This window comes from Falco cherrug, chromosome 10 (assembly GCF_023634085.1).
Source record: "Falco cherrug isolate bFalChe1 chromosome 10, bFalChe1.pri, whole genome shotgun sequence".
Classification (NCBI taxonomy): Eukaryota; Metazoa; Chordata; class Aves; order Falconiformes; family Falconidae; genus Falco; species Falco cherrug.
The window spans coordinates 18,188,532-18,201,778 of NC_073706.1; positions in this window are offsets into that span (position 1 = coordinate 18,188,532).

Here is a 13,247-nt window from a genome sequence, read left to right on the forward strand (position 1 = left end):
CTGCAGGTTGGTGAGGTGGTTGCGTTGGAGAAGACCCACCTTGCAACGTAATCACGAATCCTCTGCTTTGGGCAAAATGGTCCTTGCATTGGAATACTCATGATAAGCAAAACATATTTGGTTGGATCATGCAGGTTAGTGTAATTGTCTTGAGCAGAGTGGTCAGGAATTGCTTTCAAAAAGCCATGCCAAACGCTGATATGGGTTTGACAAGCTCAAAAAAACCCGAAGGGTTCACACTTATCACAGAAACCGTGCCAGCACTGACCAAGTTTAAACAAGGTTGGTTGTTAGCACTGTTTGGACAGAGCCTTATATCAAAAGCCATTTATTCTGCTATTACTATTCATTATTCCCTCCAGTGTTACACTGGATGTTTGAGCTGGGATCTGCCTAATCCTGTAAAGCCCAGCTTCTCCTTGTGCCAGAACGGGGAACAAAGTCATAATTCTCCTTTTGCAGCCGCCCAGGCTGTTGCTATGGGAATGATGCGATGTCCCCCGTTTCAGCAGTGCCGCTCTCCTGCCAGTGCAGGTAGGAGAAGATGCTTTCCAAAGGGAAGGCTGCCCTGGATTGAACACTGCTCTCTGGCAGTTAGCCAGGGAAGTTACAAATCACTCCATCAAACTGACGGCACCAGACTCACAGGGGACCTGGTTTCTGAATTGTAAATGAAGATGCGAGCAAGCCTGGCTCAGCTGGAGGTATCTGAAGGCGCCGAGATATGTGCATGGAGGTCCTGAGATACCTACAATTCCCCTGCTGGATTTGCCCCATTTGCAGCCTTCCCCACTCCTCCCAGTCCAGGTCCCATCCCACATCCCAGCTGACACCCCAACACAGGCTTCCTGCCCAGGGACTCAATCCCTGGGTCTCCTTGCAGGCCTGAGCCTGCACCTGCCCTTAACCAGGATCTAGCGGAGACTTCTGAAGGACAAAAATCCCCTTGAAAAGAACCCCTGGAGATGCTGAGGGTGCATTTGGGTGCGAGGGGCTGGTGGGGTAACCTCTCCCCAGGCAAATGCACAAACTCCACCTGAGAGCAGCAACACAGGTAAATCCTCCTTCATTTAATTACTGTGGGCAGCAATTTCTGCCAGAGCTGCCTTTCCCCCTAGAACAGGGCAAACCGAGGCACTGACCTGCTCAGGATGCTGGTGTGGGTCTCAGCCAGCCCCCATCCTGTAAAAGCAGCTTTGTGAGTTCAATGGAGGAAAAGTTGCTAGAAGGTGTCACTTACGGTGTAACATTCAGTTTTGCGTGAGGGAATTCAGAGCTGGATGAATTTTCAGAGCTAAAATGGGCAACGAGGGTGGGCTTGTGCAAACCTGGGGGGAGAAAACTGATCAAAAGTAACGAAGTTGCAAGCAAAGAAGATTGCTTCCATGTCTGTGCTATAAACTTTCTCCTGCATTTGGAAATGCATTGTATCCTAGGTTACTTATCTTGGGCAGTCAGAGAGTTTAGCCCATCTTCCCGGGTCTTTCTGGCATTTGTAGGTTATCTCAGGGTGATGCAGCACAGGCTGGAAGGGCTTGCCATCACCCTTGCTGCCTCCTCACTCCCCGGATTTGCTGCTGCTCCCGGGCTGGGTGAACGAAACTTTTCAAACCAGGAGAACGACTGAGTGATGTAATGTACAGTAGCAGATACTTACAGCAACGCTGGGTTTTGCTAGAGTTGATGATGCTCACGGGGTGCCTGCAGGGCACTGCCGGTGTAGCAGCCTGTCAGGGCATCGTGAGCTGTCCGGGTGAACCTCGGGGGTTCTGTTTGGCTGCAGAGCTCTGTGGGAACATCCTGAAACACAGCAGAGATCAGCCCCTTTCCCTTTCCCTGCTCCGGTTGGCCTTCTAGGAAATCCCAATAAAAGTGAGGCCCCCCCCCCCCGCCTCGGAGATGTCAGGGCTTGGGCGCAGGGATGCTCTCAACCCCAGCCAGCCCACTGCTGCGAGCAGGCGGGGGCAGAAATACAAGACAACAACTTCTCAATGAACACCAGAAAGAAAAAGACAGAAAAAAAAACCCTTTAAAAAGAGCTGTCTCGCCTGCCTGCTGCGAGGTCAGGCTGCCTAGCCAGCGCGTTTCGCTGATGGTGTTGCATATGAGTGGAGTGCATCCCCACTCGGCGCTCGCCTGTTTGTGGCGACGGCTGCTTTGGCCCCATTCGGAGGTGTTCAAAAGGCTGGGGAGTTTGCGGAGCCCCGGCACAACAGCCATCACCTTTTCCCAGGACACATCCTTGTGGGAGAGCCTGCGAAACATCCCCCTTGTTTGCGGGGAACCCTCCATCCCGCTTGTTCAGGGGGGACGTTTCTGACAAGCTGTGCTGCATGGGGGACTGCGCCCAGCCCAGCCCGCCTGCTGCCTGCCCAGAGGGTCACACGAGACCAGGTCTAAAGCCTTCTAGAGTCAGACTGTGTCCCGTTTGTGGCTTCTTCCTCATCAAAGAGGGAAATTAGAGAGGTTTGATGTGATCTCTTCTTGACAAACCCATGCTGGCTGCTTTTTATCACCTTGTTATCTTCCAGGTGCTTAAATAGATTTAGAAAAAACCCATATCCAGAAGCTTTCCAGGCATCAAAGCACAGCTGAGCGCTTTCTAATCCCCTTGGTCTTCCTCTTTACATTTGGGAAGAGGAGTAGGCTTCGATCTGCCCCCCTCCTCTCCTCCACCGTGGGTTGGGATGCCTGACAGGTCAGAAATCACTGGATCTTTAAGCTCCTCAGCACCAACAGCACCAAGCCCAGAGGCAAGGTGCACAGGGCCCTAAATCCCCTTTAACCTCCTCTTCCCCTCCCTCCCGCTCCTCGGTCCCTCCAACCCAGCTACGTACTGGTGAAGGGAAATGGGGTTAGTAGATGAAAGAGGAATTGCTAAAGCAAATATTTTCTTTCCAAAGCTCTCTTTGTTAGCTACAAACACAGGGAACTGCTGCGTATAATAGATGTGCTTTAGAGAGGGTTGTATCTTGGTGGTGAAAGCAGGAACTGGGGGACACAGATCTCTGGTTTTCTGCTATTTTAAAAGGTAATCGTTAGCTGTAGACCATGTTGGATGTCCTTACCTTTCAGTCAAGGAGGAGCATCCCAAATCTATGACATTCCGCAGCCCATCGGTCCCAGCACACAGCATCTCCCCAGCCAGCTGGGCTGCAGGTTAATCCTGGTGGGGGAATCAGAGAATCATCATGGGTTGGAAAAGCCCTCTGAGATCATAGAGTCCAACCATTAACCTGGCGCTGCCAAGGCCACCGCTAACCCATGTCCCCAAGCACCGCATCTATGTGTTTCTTGCCTCCAGGGATGGTGACTCCACCACCTCCCCGGGCAGCCTGGTCCAATGTTTGACCACTATTTTAGTGAAGATATTTTTCCTAAATTTCCAAATAATATTCCTAATTCCCTGCCTGGAAAGTCAGGTAGATCCCGCCAGCATCCCGTGAGCATCCCTCCTTGTCCTATGGAATAACCCAGCAATTTTAAGGCACCTGGAAAGAAAAATTAAAAAGGTCCCATGGGTTCAGGCACAGGTTTAGTGCTGGTTTAGTGTTTTCATTAATAGCCTATAAACAAGTTGATGAGCTTAGGCTTGCTTAAACTAAAGAGAGGAAAAGCGGGGTAGGGGAAGGAATAGGAAGAAAATGCATCCCTCTATCCACCACATCCCAAGAGGGATGCTCGAGACTTTTCCTTTCAGGCAGGTTGTTCTCTGCAGCACTCGCAGTGCTTTCTCCTGGAAAGCCGGTGAGGTTTCCCACCTAAGGCAGCTTCAAAGAGCCCAGCTGATGTCTCTCCCAGCGCGGCCTCTGATGTGGTCAGAGGCAAAGGGGGAGTGGGTTCCGCTGCCTCAGCTAACCTGCCGTGGGTGGGGAGGGCCCCAGCGGCTGAGGAGGGCCACATGAGAAGATGCTTATAGAGACTTCCAGTTTTATTGTTATTTTTTGATGGGGTAGAAGCATTCATGGGGAAAATGAGTGACGTGGTGCTGGAGAAGATGGGCCTTTCTCCTTGCACGTGTACCCAGTATCGCTCCAGCAGCCGCATCCCCGTGTTCAGGGCTAGAGATGCAACTGTGATGTGGCTCCAGTGTGGCTTTCTTCCTCCCATCCATACGGCTGGGATGGAGGCTGCAATTAAAAGCCTGCTGGTCCCATTTTGGTGGGCAGAAAGAAAACAGTGTCTTTCTCACAGGCTGAGGGTCAGTAGGCACATCGCCCACCAAAAAGAATCCCCTTTGCAGCCACAACAAAGCCACAAAATCCCAAGACCCAGCGAGTGCAAGACACTCTTCTCACTTCTTTAAGCATCCACCTGAGTGCAATGAGGATGTAAAAATCCCTCCAACCTGTGGTTCAGAAATGGGAAAATGGGGGGGAAAGTACGTGATTTGCACACCTGGCGGGCAGCGCACCCCCAGCTTTCCTCCCCTCTCCCCTCCCGAGCTGGCAGGAGCCCTGGAGGAGTGTGGCCGTCCTGCTCGCCTGCCCATCTTTGCCATGATTATAATCCTTAATTTCTGATTTTGCCACCTGCACTACGTTTCATAAAATTTTAAAGCTAATGCTCTGCCAAACCCAAATGGCACTGGAGCAGATGTTTAAGTGCAGCCTAGGATGAATAAATTATGGGGCTCATGGATGTACAGTGAAGGAAGGAGAGGCTGGATGGCTCTGAATGGAGAGATAATTGATTTAAATGACATTGTCCATTGTAATCACCTGGGATTAGTGCTTTGGGCACAGGCAGAATAAGAGATGCAGCAATTAAAGATACTGGTCTAATGACAGCAGTGACTTGCCTGCATGCAATCCCTGCTCAGCCTTTTTTTTTTTTTTTTTTTTGGCAGCTCTGTGGGTTTTCTGCCTCTTTATCCCACCTCGATCCTCAGGCAGGGAGAAGAACACAAGGCTGAATCCAGTCTTGGTACAGCCGTAGCGGTGCAGGACTGACCTTGCGGCGTGCGCTTGGGGAGCCTGAGGCTTGGAAGGGATATCGGGGTGGGGGGAGCTGCAGCGAGAGAGCACAGAAATGATTTGATGCTAGAGAAAAAGCTCCGTTGTGAGACACTTCCAGAGATCAACTTGTTTGTGTTATCCACCGGAGTGCTGGGAGGGGGTCTGATTGCAGTATGTACCTGCCGAGGAGAATACATTAAGCATTAAAGAGCTTTTTAATTTCACAGAGAAAACCGTAAGAAGAATTGATGGCTGGACACCAAAACCAGACCCAGCAGCACCAAGCTGCATTTTTTAACCTCAAGGACAGGGAAAAAATGATGGTGACTCACAAGCCCGCAGGTTTAATTTTGGTCTGCTACAGGCGTGATGGTCCTGGGCAAGTTCCTTAACCTCTTACACAGCTCAGTCCCTTCTGATGGGTAAAGGCATTTTCCTGACAGGGTTGAACAGATCAGCTTGGCAAACCCAGGCTGCCAGGGGGTTAATTATTCCCTCGGATTCAAGAGCTGGCTGGCCAGCCAGTCCCCTCTCCCAGAGGGATGCTGCAGTCCTGGGTGCCAGGGTTTACCCTTCCCCGTGCCCCTCCAGGCAATCTGCGTTCTGGGGGCTCAGTGCCACCCTCGTCCTTGCCAACAGCCGCCTGGAGGTGGGGCCTGGCTGAACTCGTGGCATATTTTGCACTTCACAGAAAGCAGCTTTTTTTTGCAACTCTCAAAGACGCTCTGCCGTAGTGCATTGGCTGTTTAATCATCATCTTGCCTCTGCCTCCCTGCGGCTTGCTGGCAAGGAGATCTGCAGCGTAGCAAAGCCGCCCTCCACCGCACCCCTGTCTTGGGAAGCAAACGCAAATAAAGCAAAGAGCAGGAGGCAAAGGGTTCCCACCCGTGAGGATGGCTCAGACACCCGTGCCAGCCTCCGAGACGTTCACCTCCAGCCTGAACCTGCGGCTGGGACTGGGGGGCAGAGGAGGAGGGGACCCTGTGTGCTGCTGGCAGCAGCTTCAGGGCAGTCAGAGGCACTGGGGCTTTGATGTGAGTGCAAAGGACACCGGGCAGCAAGGGCCTGATCCTGGCTACATCTCCTGGGCGATGCTGCAACGAAGAAAATAGACATACAGAGATGAAAAGGGTTTTCTAATAAGAAAAGCAGCCATGTGGAAAGCTGCAGGGAGACCTCTCAGCTGCCGGTGATAGCTGGTTTTCCAAATTGTGCTGAGTCAGCATAAAGCAGGGTGGGTGCCTCTGCGTGCTGCAACAGCAGCCGCCTCCTTGGGGAAAAACCAGCACCAAGTCCCAGGTGGATACCGGCTGCTCGCACGAGCAGGGCAATTCCCACAGAGGGATCGGCACCGCGTCCGTGGGGACATGAGAGTTGGGGGCTGCCCGGAGAGCGAGCCGTGCCTGCCAGCACAGGGAGCAGGAGGTGGCTCCAGGAAAAAGTCCCCTAATACCCTTTTACAGCTGGAAACAGGCTCCAGATTCACATTGGGTCAGAGTTTGCCTCTCCCCTTATAAAAGTTTAAAGACAGACCCCAAACATCCTGATGTGGGGGAGGCTGAGGGAACAGGAGAGGCTGCGCAAGGCCAGGGCAAAGGGCTGGCTGCTCGGCGTCCTGTTCCCAGCAGCGGGTGGGTGTGAGGAGGGGGATTAGGGATGCTTCCCGGGGCAATGGTCTGCAGAATCATGCTCTTAATGGGCTCCGGGACTCCCTGAAACCCAGGTGATATCTCAGTGGTCTCACAGTGGAATTTCCCTATTTACAGGCTTGGAAAGCATCTGGATGTGACCTGTCTCTGCTCAGTGTTACTAAATAACGTAAATAGTGGATGGGCTCATCTCTGCTTTACCCGTGCAGAGCCAGACAGCGCGGCTAGCTCAGGGGCTGAGCTCGGCCTCGCTTGGTGGGCAGCTCCCCTTGGATCCGGGGGTTTGGGCCAAATTACACCCACATGAACACCACTCAGATTGCCCTGGTGTTACACCGAGGCCAGGAAGATTGAAACAGGGCTCAGGGCAGAGGCAGCCCGAGCCTGACCCACCTCCTGAGGTGGACAGAAGAGCCGTGGTGCTGATGACGGTCCCCAGCTGGGCTGGATCCCCAGCAGCGGGACCCGGCTCAGCATCTCGCTGCTTCCCCAGCTGGGTTTTTCTCTCTTGATCTCATGGGTCCGGAAAGGAACCACAGTGTGAGGGGCAGGACCTGCAAAACCAAACAACAGAAGCCCTGCTGCCGTGCTCACTCGTTAATCGCACTTTTGGCTCTGCCTGGAAGGCTGGGGGTTGATAACCACGGCTGTGGTGTTGTGCCCCCTCCTTACCCCCCCCTCAGCACCAGCACCAGGCATTTTAGCAAGCTACACTTATAAGAGTCAGGGCTGTTTGATGAAGCAAAAGGCCATTTCTCCCCTTTCCCAGCCAGGCAGCGCTGCACGGGGACAGCTGTGTGGCACCAAGCTCCCCTTTGCCCCTCTCCTGATGCCGGCGGCACCCCCCGGCGAGGCAATCGGAGGCTGTTTAACAGGTTGGCATCTGGTCGGGGGGCACATGGAGTTCAGGTTTGACACCCCCCATTTGCAAAGCAGCAGAACCCCGTTGTCCCCTTTGCACGTATCTACCATTGTCTCCTCACCCCGATAGAGCTCCCCAGGCGCAGATGGAGCTGCTGGTCTGGTTTGCCCTGGGTGAGTTTTTGGTTTAAAACCTCCCTGGCCAATGTTGCAAGCTTTGACTGTGCCCAAGGGAGAGATGCAGCAAAAGAAATCATCCCCGTGGGTTTCCCAGGCAGGTCCCATCGGCAAGGACAGGGGCAGGCCAGCCCCTTGGAGCCTGCGTGAGCACCCAGGTGCCAAATCACAGCAGGGACCCTGCTGGGCTGAAAAACTAACCATTTGCTTTTCTTCTCTAGGTCAGACTCACCAGCCAGCTGCTGCTTTTTGCTTTCCTGGGGGTCTCCAGCTTCTTCAGGCAACGAGGGGCTTGTTCTCACTCCAGAGAAGCTCCACGCTCCACAGCAAGGCGCAGAAAGGACACCAGCCATGCGTTTCCTAACCCCCAGCACCATCGCTATAGGGGATGGATGGCTCACAGGAACAGCATCGGTCCAGCACAATCCCCTTCGCCCTGCAGACACCCGGGACATGCGAGCTATTTTCATCCCTTCGACAGCTGCAGGAAGACACCCTTGCTCCCACCTCTGTTAAGGGAGGCAGCTGCAGCCGGCTCTGCAGAGGGCTGGAAAAACTCCCAGCCAGGCTGTCCCAGCTCTGACACCAGACGTCCCTGTGCAGGAGGGGGCTGTGGTCGTGCAGAGCCCACCAGTCCACTGAAACATCATTTGGAACCTCCATATTCCCTCTCAGCCCTGCTCCGTGCAGGATTTGCTTGGACAAAGGTGATGCTCCAATGGGGTACATGCTGAGTGGGGTGTCCCGATGCTCGCTGTGCAGCTCAGAGAGATCCGGGCTCACACCAAGGCACCTCAGCACCTCTGGGTGACGACACCAAGCGATGCAAGCGCCACTCTGCCCCTCATGCCGCAGGGCACGCTGTCCCACCGCCACTGTCCCTACAGAGTGGGTGACATGCCATGTGCATGGCCAGGAAGAGCAGGAGCCTCCTGCCCAGGAGCCGGTGGCGGTGAGGGCAGGGTGTCCTGCAGCACTGTCTCTGGGGCTGGAGGGGGGCACAGGACATCATCCCCCCACTCACCGTGGCAGCTTGGGGCTGGACCAGCAGGATGGCTCAGGGAGAGCTTAGTGCTCTCCAGGGGTTCAGATGGCCCTGTTTCTCCTGGATCCCTTCGAAGTGATGGACGTTCAGCTGGACCCACACCTCCAGGGCCGCCCAGACCTCCATGTGCCAGGGGGTCAGCTTCTCTCCACACCACCGGTGCCCCCTCCCGCAGCCCGGCGGATGGGATGCCTGCCATCTCCTTTGGCGAGTGTGCCGGTCGGAGGCTTTCTTTCCCCCCATTCAGGCTGACAACTGGGCCTCAGCATCAGCTGCTTGTTGCTCAGCATCAGCCTTTCAGCAAACAGCAGGTGCAAGCGGTGCAACCCCGGGCTCCGCTACAGTAATCCCCGCTCCCCCCCCGGCCCCCCTCGCACAATATTGTCCCCTTGGTTCAAGAATGTTTTTGTCTCCTCTTCACAGTTGCGAATTCTTTTATATATTGAAAAGAAATCTCTTTCTAATCTTACTGCCGGGCCATGGCTGGGGAGAGCGGGTGCCTCGCTGCGAGGGAGTGTGGCCGGCACAGCTGTGCGGGAGGGTCCCATCCTTCCTCGGCAGCTGCTGGCCAGCGTGCCAGGACGCCGGGGATCGTGCCCTCCCTGCCTGCACCGTGGCAGCAAGAGCTGACAGGCTCCTACCCCCACCCTGGCACAGGAACTGGCTCACCCACACGTGGGAAACACGGAGGTGACACAGCAGCAAGTCTCTGCTCTGCCACCAGTGTTTCACCGCAGGGAGCTCTGCCAGGAGCCCCGGGAAGGCTGCGAGGCAAGTGGGAGCCCAGACAAGGCGGGCTTCTGAACGGTGGTCCCGCAGGGTACGCGAGGGAGGCAGGAGCGGGAGGGATGGACGTAAACAGGGATGCAGCAACATGCTGCACGATGCTCCGGCATCATCGCAGGGCTCGGCCTCAGCACATCTCCCTGCACAGTGAAAACAAGACTCAGTGACACTTTCATTATGTGTCACCCTGTACTGAAATTGCACAGCGAAGCCTGGCAGAGGAGGGAAACATCACCCTCCCCACAGGTTACCAAAGCCTCCCTTCCCCTCAGGGACCAGCCCCACAGGCAAGAAACCGCATCCTCTGCCACACACATGCACAGACACGAGGGCACACGCTCCCCCTGCTGCCACCAAAGCAGGGGTGGGGGTTCCTGCCTCCCCTTGGGGCTGCTGGGGGTCACAGGGGGGCCCGGGGAGCCGGGTTCTGCAGGGAGCTGCTGAGCGAGCAGGTGGCCCCACAGCAGCACAGCAGGCTGGAAACCCATCTGGCAGCCCCAGCAGGCGCCCTTGGGAGGGTTTTTTTGGGGGAAACCACCACATGCAGGTCCCTGCTGGGAAGTGAGGACAGCCACTGCCCTGCCTGGGATGCTGTGCAAACACGGGTCTCTCTCCGCATCCTGGGTGTCTCGGTGTGGTTTGCCCTTGCTAGACCAGACGAGATTTGCTGTAACCACAGCTCAGCCCCACGCTGCAGCCGTAGCTGCCGTGCAGTCTCCGATACAAAGCACGGCTGATCTCACCGCAGCCAAATCCCTCCACAGCAGTTTTTGCCTCGCAGATGTTATTTTAAAGCAGATGTCCTTGGTGTGTTTAGAAAGCAAACACCACCTTCACGCTGTGGGCACCCCCACAAACACGGGCCCCTGTTCAAACTCTGATTTTGGACATGGTTGAGAGGAGGTCCCCCAGAAGCAGGACACCCAGATGTTACAGCCCATCTTCCCCGCTACATCTTCCACTTCCCTCTTGACACAAGTTTCTGCATCAAATAACATTTCAGTACCTGCTCTGGCAGCGCCCCAGCTCAGCACGAGCCCAGCTTTTCCGTGGCAAGGTGGCTTTTCCTACAAACGGCTCCAGAGAGGACTCCCAGAGCAAAGGGACATCAATCAAGGACACAGAACAAGCTTCCCCACGCAAATGCTGTCAGTATTTATTGCAGCTCAGTTGTACAGCTGAGGAGCTCGAAGGGAGCAGAGCTGTGGCACCCGTGGCAGGAACATGGGGCAGGAGGGTGCAACCCAGACCTTCCTGCCCTCCCAGCGCCCAAATCAGGTCAGGAACCTGCTCGCTGTTGTGGAAGCCTTGGCCTCGCATGCCTACCCCGCTGCAGCAGCTGCGGTCAACCGAGATCCTGAGATTAGCAAATCCTCAGGTCCAAACATAGCTGTTTCTTAGCAGAATGCTTTCAGCTGCAAAATTCACCAGTAAGAGACCAAACCGAGCCAGAAGCTTTGCTACCTTGAGGACATTAAGCTCAGACTGTTCATCAGGTGTTCAACCATAGGGAACAAGCCACAAAACAGCTCTGATCACACACGGCGAGAAATAAATCACCCGAGCTGGATGCCCCGGGAGCCAGCAGCCTCAGCACGGGAGCCCAGTGTGGTTTTTCTTTCAAGTAATCAATAAACTGCTAACCCGTGAAACCTACCCAGCTGCTACAGGACGGATGCTTTACACATACAAAACAACCGCGAGTACCTCAAAACCCATTCGGCTGGTGGGTACTGCTGGGTGTGGGCTCTCGGTCCTGCCGTTCCCAGGGCTGGCAGCATTTGTGGATTCCCAGTAAGCTCCGAGACACTTCCACGCGAACCCGCTTAGTTTAAACTCCCCACGTTTTTGTATATGCACTGCTAAAATAAAACTACTTACCTTCACGAGTAATTCCCTAGACTCTCCATGCTTGCTCAGTAGCCAGCCAGCTGCACACAGGGCAATGTCCCGAAGGCCAGGAAAGGCACAGCAGGTCCAGCCCTGCCACCAGCCAAGGGCTTACCAGGCTGGGACAACCTCTATTACCAATCCAGAGCAGGCACCTTCAGCCCACGTCCAGCCTTGCATGATCTCCTATTAGCTCTGCTGCTCTCCAGAGGAGGCCCTGAGGCACAGCCCAGATGTATAGTTATAAGGGTGTGGGTTTTTTTAAAAAAAGAGAGTGAGTTAGGGGGGAACCCCCCCTGTGGTTGGTAAGCAAGAGGGAGGGACAGCAAGGGAAAGCGATGCCGTGCCCATCGCTGCTGCCAGCCCGGGTGTGCTGCAGCGGGCACTGGACAAGGTCTGCACTTGCCCTCTGCAGGGAAACACCCGCAGCAGCACAGGCCACCCAGCAAAAGTTTATTTTATTGGTATTATATAAAGATTAAAACCCTTATCCCCTGAAGAGCCCTCCCCAGCCCTTTTCATACACAGTGAAACCTGCCCAGCGCAAGGAAAGCCGGCCCCTTGCCAAGGCAGCCTGTGCTGCGCTGCCAGGGAAGCACGATTTGATTAACATAACCCTGCTTAAGATTTATGAATCTCTCCCTCCACCCTGTCCTGTGATGTGTTAGGCATTGATTCATTTCACCTTTAACTCCAAGGTGCTGATCAGCCTAGAAAGTGAAGGCATTATTTATTATGTGTATTAAAAATTAGACCTCCCCAATGTTAAGAGGACAGGTTTCAAAATCTGCAGGCCCCTTCCACCTTAGAAAACCTATTTTTAGCATCCCAACATGGCTCCACACTCATTAGAGAAGCTCCTCTGGTCAGAGTAGGTTTATAGTTGGACTCTATCTTAAAGGTCTTCTCCAACCTAAGTGATTTGGTGATCCAGGCCCTATGTTCTTGTGAGGGTCTTCAAGGAAAACTGCAGTGGTTCACTCCTGTTTTAAAGAGCTGAAGAACAAACAGGTAAAATACGAGTTTCCAATACGTGCTGGAGAGGCTGTGCCTGTGCTCTGCACCGCCCCTGCAAGCGCTTCCACCACACTCCAGTTAAATCTGCTGTTTTACTGGGACACAGAAACTGCAGCTAGTGTAGAGAGCAAGGAGCTCTGCAGCTCCGGCCGCTGCACAGCTGCCCTGGCCACAGCCTGCCAGGAAAGGCACGGGCAGCCCGTGGCGCTGGGGGGGATGAGGGGCTCAGGGATTTAGGGCTGCACAACTGCCCTGACTCACCACAGCACTATCTGCTCCCCAAATCATTTGGGCAAATCTGAAAATTCCTGCCCTTGGTGTTTCAATGAACACTGGGTTGGGGTGCAGTAACTGCAGCGGTTTTGTGACTTGCACATCCAGGAGAAGACGACATCTGTATTTGTTCTGTGATCAAATATAAACGTCTGGTCACGTAAATAAATTCTTACATTAATGTACAGTAATGCACTTAGTGCTTCACATGTGAAGTGCACTTCACTTGTGCTTCAAGGCTCATTCCCAAAGCATTTTCAGGTGCAGCTCAACAAGATATTCTTGGCAGGCCACCTCTGTCCACTCTGCTACCTCCATCCAGAGATTAAGACTGAAAATTAAACCCTGGGACACTTCCAGAGTGACAGCCATCCACTGGCCGAATACAAATGAAGTTTAGGAAGAAGGCACCACCACCGTAACTTTAGAAGCTCTTTCTAGCTCTCAATTAAATGAAGTTTTGTAACTTTTATAAACACTGGGTGATGGGTGACCTACCTGGTGATTCAGGAAAGTGAATTTTTCTTCAATCCGTGGCATTTTAAAGTTCTATATTAGTTTACTGTCACCTAGTATAGACAGATGTCAACA